Raw genomic sequence first — 7599 nt, 5'->3', positions numbered from 1 at the left:
CGACCCTGTCTGTGGCCAAAGGGGAGCATGGGTGGTGCTTTGCAGCCAGCTGAGACCCCCCAAACTTAACCCAGCCAGCCTGGTGGGTGCAAGCAGGGGTGCACCCAGCTCCTGCCAGGGGGTTGCTCCCAGCATCCTGGGGCGGGGTGTGCTTGTGGGGTTTTGGAGCTAGGGCTGAAGCACGGGGCATGGGTTTGGGTATCCCACAGCCTGGAGAAGGGGATGGGAGCCCTGCCGGAGCTGGCTCCACGGACAGAGGTTGCACCTCTCTCCGGAGGGCACCAGAGCTGGGCCCCGAGCACCCTCAGCCCTTCCACGGAGGAGGCGGGAGTCAGAGTCGGGAGCAGGTCGACGTCCAGAGCCACGAGCGCCTGCTGCAGCCCCGGGCTCCTCTCCCTGCCCTCTGCCCTGGCGCAACTGCTGTCACTGGTGAGAGGGATGGGGATGTGGTTCCCCTCCGGTCCGTCTCACCAGGCACGGTGTTGTGCCTTTGAGTCCTGGAGCAGCATCCCCACGGGGACAGGGGACATGTTTCACCAGGCTGACCACTAAGCACTTGGTTGTCTAGGTGGAGGGAGTCTCTGAAGAGGGCTTCGGGAGCTCCTTCCTGCTGAAATGACTGCCCAGCCCCTCCAGCCCTCAGCTAGCCCAGCCCTGGTCTTCACGGGATGGTGCCAAGCCCCGCGTCCCTCCTCTGCGTGCTCTGGCTGCCTGCTCGGCCGCGTGGCCCCGGCTCTCGAGGGCTCTGCAAAGCTGTCCTCACCGGTACAGCAAGTTTCTTAGCAAATTCCTTTGACACCAGCTGGGGATGCATCTCGTGCTCCATACCTGATTGGTAGATGTCCATGCTACTCCTGCTCTGCAACAAGAGCTATTTTTACTTCTGGCTGTGCCCACACTCCCTCCTTCAGACCTGCCGGAGCAGCTCCCGATCTTGGGCGTCATGGGCCTCTTGCCTCCCTGCCCTCCCCACACTCCGGGACCCACGTCCCTGCTCCTGTGGTGTGAACCATCCCTAGTTCCCCTCCCAGTAGCCTGATGGGACCCAGCCTTCTGCTGCCTTGGGGCCAGGTTCTGCTTGTTTCCTCCTGCACACCTGGACAGCCTCCACTTTTTGCTCAGGTTGTCACTTCTTCTTTCCTGGGTGACAGCGGATGCAGTGGCCCAGGTGACAGCCATCGCAGTGCCCCAGTTGAGGGCCATCACGGTGCTCCTGCATGGCAGGATCCGTCCTGTCCCCTGTCTCCTGCAGCTGACCATTTCACAGGCACGTCCAGCCCCAGGTACTTTCAGGAATCGAAAAGCAAGGTTTCCCTTCTCACCCCACGCAGTATCACAAAGGTGGTATCACACAGGCTTTTGAAAGGTTCCCTTCACAGTTTACTTTTTGTGCCATGAAAGCATTGAGCAGAGACATCCGCAGGACGACGTGTACGACATGCATCTCCTGGGGCAGCGTGAGGTTTGCTCACTCGCTGACCTGGACCCTACGATGTCTAATGACAACGTATAAAGGCTGAAAACTCTAGGACAGACGGTTTTCTCAAGACTGTCGGGGTATTCCCAGGACTCAGCCAGGCAGGGATGGGGGCTGAAGGGCTGCACGTGCCCCGCGTCCTGCGGCACCCGCCACTGATGAGCGGCAGGGGCGTCGGGGATGTGCCGCACGCCCGGAGGAGCGGGGCCACCAGGACGGGGCAGGGAGCCGCTGTCCCAGCGTGGCGCTCCCTGGGACACAAAACCCTGCCCTGAAATCACGGCCCTCTGTGCTAAGGCCCTTTCAACATCTTGGCAGTGCAAGAAGCCTTGAAACAAGGCATAAATAGGGACTTAGAGAGTCTTTTAGACAAGCGCAAGTGTCATGATGGTGGTGTTCAGGCCCCCTTCGTATGCCGGGTCCCAGGCACATGCTGGCAGCTCTGTCTGCGCTAGGGGAGGCCCAGGCTGCTGCTCTCCTTAGCTAAGGACACCATCCGGTCCCACTAGTTTTACAGAGATTTACAGCAAAACAAGCTGTCTTAGGGTCAGTGGATATCTTGTGTGTAAGAAAAGACCATCTGGGGGAGAAAATCAAGGGCATTTTCTCGGGCTAGCGAGGTGCATCAAAAGCTGAAGCTATCCAAAGCCTTGGCAGGATGTGAGGGAGAGGGATGAGCTTCTTGTTAGCCCTGTAGGTGCTGCTTCTTGTAGATGTTTCCTTGCTTTGTGCATTCGCTCCGGTTTGAAATGGTGCGGTGGAAAGCAGGCTGGTGCTGCGCACTAGGTGGGGTGGGCTGGCCCACAGTGGCAAGGGTGCATGGGGATCCCGTGGGGCAGATCATTCCCCCACCCCACACTCCCGTGCAGCCAAGGAGCCCCCTCCAGCTGTTGAGACAGTCGGCCTGGAAAGTCTGAGTCTGACGCATCTTCCAGGACTGTTGCTACCAAGAGGAATCCGAGATCTCCATGTGCTTTTGGATTATTTCCATCTGGATCCGACTTGATAACCAAGGTTCTGCTCCAGTTCAGCGGCCAGGGTCCAGGGTCTCCAGCTTTTTGAACAAAGAGTCAAGGGAAGGAGGAGATCGTGGGTGTGCAATCGTGGCCATGCACACAGTTCAGAGGGGAAGTCCAAGTGTGGTCATAAGAGCCCTCAAGGCCGTGCTGTAGATAGATGCACATTCCTGCATGTGTATGTGCACACACAGAAATTTGCCACTCACTCAAATCAACTTTCACACTGAGCACAGAGCACCTGGATTTTCATGTTAAGTCTCTGTTCCATGCATCGTTTGCATTTGCGCTTTCCAAAAGTGTCCCAACAAACAGGGCAGGCAACGCACACAGCCGTCCTGGTACAGGGGGAGCTGGTCCAAGCACTTCACCCCCAAATACCAGGGAGGGAAATCTCAAGGTTTCCAAATTTCATCAGAAAGGCTTCCAAAAGGGACAATCAGGTCCCAAATTGCTTAGGGCAATAGCGACCGTTGAGCTGAGGCTGAACTGAGCCAGTGCCTGTTCCCTGCTCTAGAGCATCCTTATCTCATCTCGCAGCAACCTTTTGTTCTGTAGCAGATAGCAAAATATCCAAGCAGTTTGTGAAATAAGACGTGTGCCATACTCAGGATGAGCAGACCCCAAGGAAGCAGTGACACTCCAAGAACTCCGCTTTTCAGGAAGCACTGGAGGAAAAAAGGAAACTGTGGGGGCAGAGGAAGAAATAAGACCAGAAAGTCATGTTGTCTTGGTTCTCCTTCTGATACACAAAGAAGATGGTGTCGGCAGTGAGTCAGCTCAAGGGTGTATGTAAAATTATGATTGAAGAATGCTGAGAAAACATCAAAATCCCACCAAAAAAAGGGGGGGGGGAACAGGGGGAGCGGGTGGAAAAACCTCAAGCAAAATCAGCAGAAGTGGCCCAGATCCCAGAACCTTGGCTCTGGGCAGAGACATGAAAGAGGATGTGTTTAGCAACTGGACATTCTTTAGATCACAGTGGGAAAACTGCAAAATTGCATCAGGGCTGCAGAAAAGGAAAACAAAAACAAGAGTGGCAGCTTTCTGCTGTGGGACAACCAAAGGACACCACATGTTCCTGCAGCATCCGGGTTAACAGCAGCAGCAGACCAGCAGGACCCATGTAAAAGCCGAGAAACTCTCCCAACATATTCCCAACCCACAAAAAATGTCACATATGAAAGGGCTCTTTTGAACAAGTGTCATCAAGAATCTGGAGAAACAACAGGGCTGCACGTTGCCAAACTGTGCAAAACGGCTGACTCATGGCACTGCCAAATCTGGAAAGACGAACTCATTGTGATAGATCAGTAGCAGAGACAAGGACGCAGGGGCTCAGCTGTGAAGGCTCAGAAGGTTCCCACTGCCAGAGCGATAGACAGATGCAAAGTAAGTGAACAGACTCCTGCAAAAGATACAGGATAATTCACCAAGAGCCAGAGGGGAAAAGACAAGGGAAAATCAACTGAAATGTTACAAAGAAAAATCAGAAATTCAAAGCAAAAGTCATAAACAACATGTGAAGGGAGGTCTGTGAGCCTCGCGAAGAGAGGCTGCGAGAGGACATGCTTCGCCTACGCGCTGTGGACACTTCCACGGAAGAACAGTCTCCTCCTGCGCTGCCGAGCCTCCCTCTGCATCAGCCACCTTTGCCATCGGCCCTTTGACGCTGCTTTTCCAGGCCCTGCCTGCTTGGCTACACACTCCTTTGCCCCAGGATGTTCACCAAGGCGTCCTCCGCTTCCTTGCACTTGCTGGAAGGCGCTTCTTTCGAAAGCAGCTCTCCCTCCCCTGCTGCTCCTGCTCCTGCTTCTTCCTTTCCTTAGAGCAGCGACTTCACTTCACTGAGTTCACCTCGTCTGGGAGGATGCTCTGCCAGTCGCCTCGCTGCTGCTGGGAGCAAACCCAAGGCGGCCCCTGCCCTTGCGAGTGCTGCTGGGGATCCCCAGCACCCTGGGCATGACTGCGACCCCTCCTACCACTTCACCATCACGTACCCAGAGCGTTAACCCCCCGTTACCGGTCTCATCCTCCTGCCTGGGACGTGGTCTCCCGCTCACGGAGGCCAAAGCCCTGTTGCTGCCATCTGTGCAGTTGCATATTCACCTCCCAAACTCGTCTGGCCTGGCTGGGGCCTTTGCCCTCGACTGGGAGGATTAACAAAGAGCTTTTACCTAATCCGACGCAATATGCATAATACACAGCGTTAGAAAGAGGCCGGTGTCCACTGGCTGCAGCTCAAAGAGCTTTTGGATTTTCCTTTCTTTTCTCAGCCTCTCCTGCCCAGTATTTCACTGAATATACGTTTTAGTGTGAAGCAGAAATCAAACACATTGAGGACAGTCAGAGCAGGAAGGCTGTTTTCTTTCCCTTGGTGACGTGGATGCTGGTAACCCAGCTCATTCCTCCTTCCAGCTGCTTTGGGGACGTTGTCAAGGCATCAGCAGCTCAAGAGGCAGTTCTGCCTTGAAATGTGTCTGCATAAACCCAATTCCATCCTGCTCCATACACATATCAGATTCAGATCCAGCGTCTTCTCCAACAACAGTTTCATGTTTCTGCACGATTCCCCCTGAATATGGGAGAGAAGCAAAAATCCCTCCGCAGTGATTGCTGGTTTTGCTTTCATATGCTAAAGCAAAGCAAAATAAACCTCACCAATTCCTAGATCAAGCTGCTGTTGCCCAGAAGAGGCAATGCCGGGTCTCCAGGACCTGCCGTGTTTGCAGGACCCAGGACCACCGGCGCCCGGCACCTGCGCTTGACGCTCGAGAAGGGCCGTTTGCCTCGCTGTCACCACTTGCCGCAGCCACACCGCGACAGCTGCCCATCGCAGGCAGGCTGCGCTGGTACCGCGCGGCCGGGCCGGGCACGGAAGTGTCCCTCCCTGTAGATCACCCAGGAGGGAAGGTTCGTCTCATGCAGCTGTGCAGACCTGGCCGTGCAGCACCTCCCGGCACCAGGCACGCGGGCAGGCACCAGCTGCCGGACGGGTCTGTGTGCCAGCACGTCACGGACAGAGCGGGCGGCTTATCAGCGTCTGCAGCTGTCTCCGATAATACCACCCGGAGGCTCCAAAACGTTTGGGAAAAAGTAAATATAGCTTAAAGGAGACTTAAAGATTGAAGGGAAATGTCCATTAGCAACTCTCCATCTGCAGTAAAAAAGCCAGCCATGTCCGGCACTCTTGATCTAATGGGTTTTTAATATTCTTGTGGCATGCACTGTGGTATATATATGGTAAGGGACACTTGGAGGTCTTGCATGAGCACCGTTACTCCAGGGGCTGCTCTCTGGAGTTCAGGCTCTTCCTTTCCCTGCCAGCTGCCTTGTAGATTTAGATGTTTCAACTATTCTGTCAAGCTGCATATTCCAAATTAAGGCCAGAGAAGTGTCTCTGTCTTATATATATATATAAAAAAATCCCTAAAAGGAAAAGAAACGAACTCAGAAATCAATAAGGCTGACTGACAATGCTGCTTTGGAAACTCTGGTACCATATGGCATCCTTGAATGGCTGCAGTGCTGTTAGGATGGAGCTGACCAGCTGGAGAGTTACTGTGGGTTGTTTGTAATTGTAATAATGGATATCAGATGGCTGGTGTGGAGCAGTTTATAAATGAGAACAGACAATGAGCCACACTGTTTGTCAGGAAATCATTTCTGATATGGTCTTTGCAGAGCCGCAGCGGTCCCCACCTCTCCCCGCTGGAGCTGCCCTGCTGAACGTGGGCGCCGGGCCGCGGGTGGCGTCAACCACAGCTCGGCAGCGAGCGGCCAGCCCCGTCCGAGGGGGTGTCCACCTGCGAACAGGGCGGTCAGCAAACGGCTGACCCTGCCGGGACTTCGGGCTCCGGCGGGATGCAGAAACCTGGGTCTCGGGTGTCGTTCAGAGATGCCACCGGGGCTGAAGTCCTCAGGGACTGATGAACTGGGTTTCCGACTGGGTCCCTCTCTGAGGACAGCTTGGTGGGGCAGATGGCCAAAGCAAAAGGGGATCATACGGGGGAAAGGTGTCTGCCCTTCTGGCTACATGGGGCAGGCAAAAGGGGGTGCAGCTGAACCCCCCGCCCCCCCCCCCCCCCGAGAGGCAACAGCAGGGAAACGTAATTCTCCTGCTGGCGGGGATGGGGGTGGTGAGGCCTCAGTGAGTCGTCCAGGCTCGCAGAGCTATGGGGGTTCGGATGCTGACACTTCCAGATTGGTTTTTGTGCCGAACAGCCGGAAAAATCATGACATTTCCAAATTTGTCATTTAATAGATTTTTTTTAAAAGTCGATAACATTGAAATAAATTATTTCACTTTCTACTGATTCTCAGTTCTGCAGCTTATACCACAAAATGAAGCTTCAGTTTGGAAGGAAAACATCATACACTTGTTCCCTCACCTTTTCCCAAATGAAATTTCACCAGCATTGGCAAACAGCACTTCCCAGCTGGAATTCGCCCTGTGCCTGAGCAGAAGCTGCCCTCAGGGCCCTCATCCCCTTGCCCGGCCCCCTCCCCCCCCCCCTCCTTCCCCCCCCCCCCACATCCCCTCCTCCCCCCCCCCCCCCCCTTCCCTCCCCCCCTCCCCCCTTCCCGCCCCCCCTCCCCCCCCCCCCCCCCTCCTCCCCCCCCCCCCCTCCCCTCCCCCCCCCCCCCACCCCCCTCCCCCCCCCCCCCCCCCCCCCCCCCTCCCCCCCCCCCCCCCCCCCCCCCCCTCCCCCCCCCCCCTTCCTCCCCCCCCCCCCCCCCCCCCCCCCCCCCCCCCTCCCCCCCCCCCCCCCCCTCTCCCCCCCCCTCCACCCCCCCCCCCTCCCCCCCCCCCCCCCCCCCCCTCCCATCCCCCCCCTCCCCCCCCCCCTTCCCCCCTAACCTCTTCCCCACCCCCCCCCCCCCCCCCCCCCCCCCCCCCCCCCTCTCCCCCCCCCCCCCCCCCCTCCCCCCCCCCCTCCCCCCCCCCTCCCCCCCTCCCCCCCCACCCCTCCACCCCACCCCTCCCCCCCTCCCCCACCTCCCCCCTCCCTCCCCCCCTCCCCCCCTCCTCCCCCCCCCCCTTCCCACCCCCCCCCTCCCCCCCCCCTCCACCCCCCCTCCTCCCCCCCCCCCCCCCCCCATCCC

This window comes from Apteryx mantelli, chromosome 18 (assembly GCF_036417845.1).
Source record: "Apteryx mantelli isolate bAptMan1 chromosome 18, bAptMan1.hap1, whole genome shotgun sequence".
NCBI lineage: Eukaryota > Metazoa > Chordata > Aves > Apterygiformes > Apterygidae > Apteryx > Apteryx mantelli.
This window is presented reverse-complemented; position numbering follows the sequence as displayed.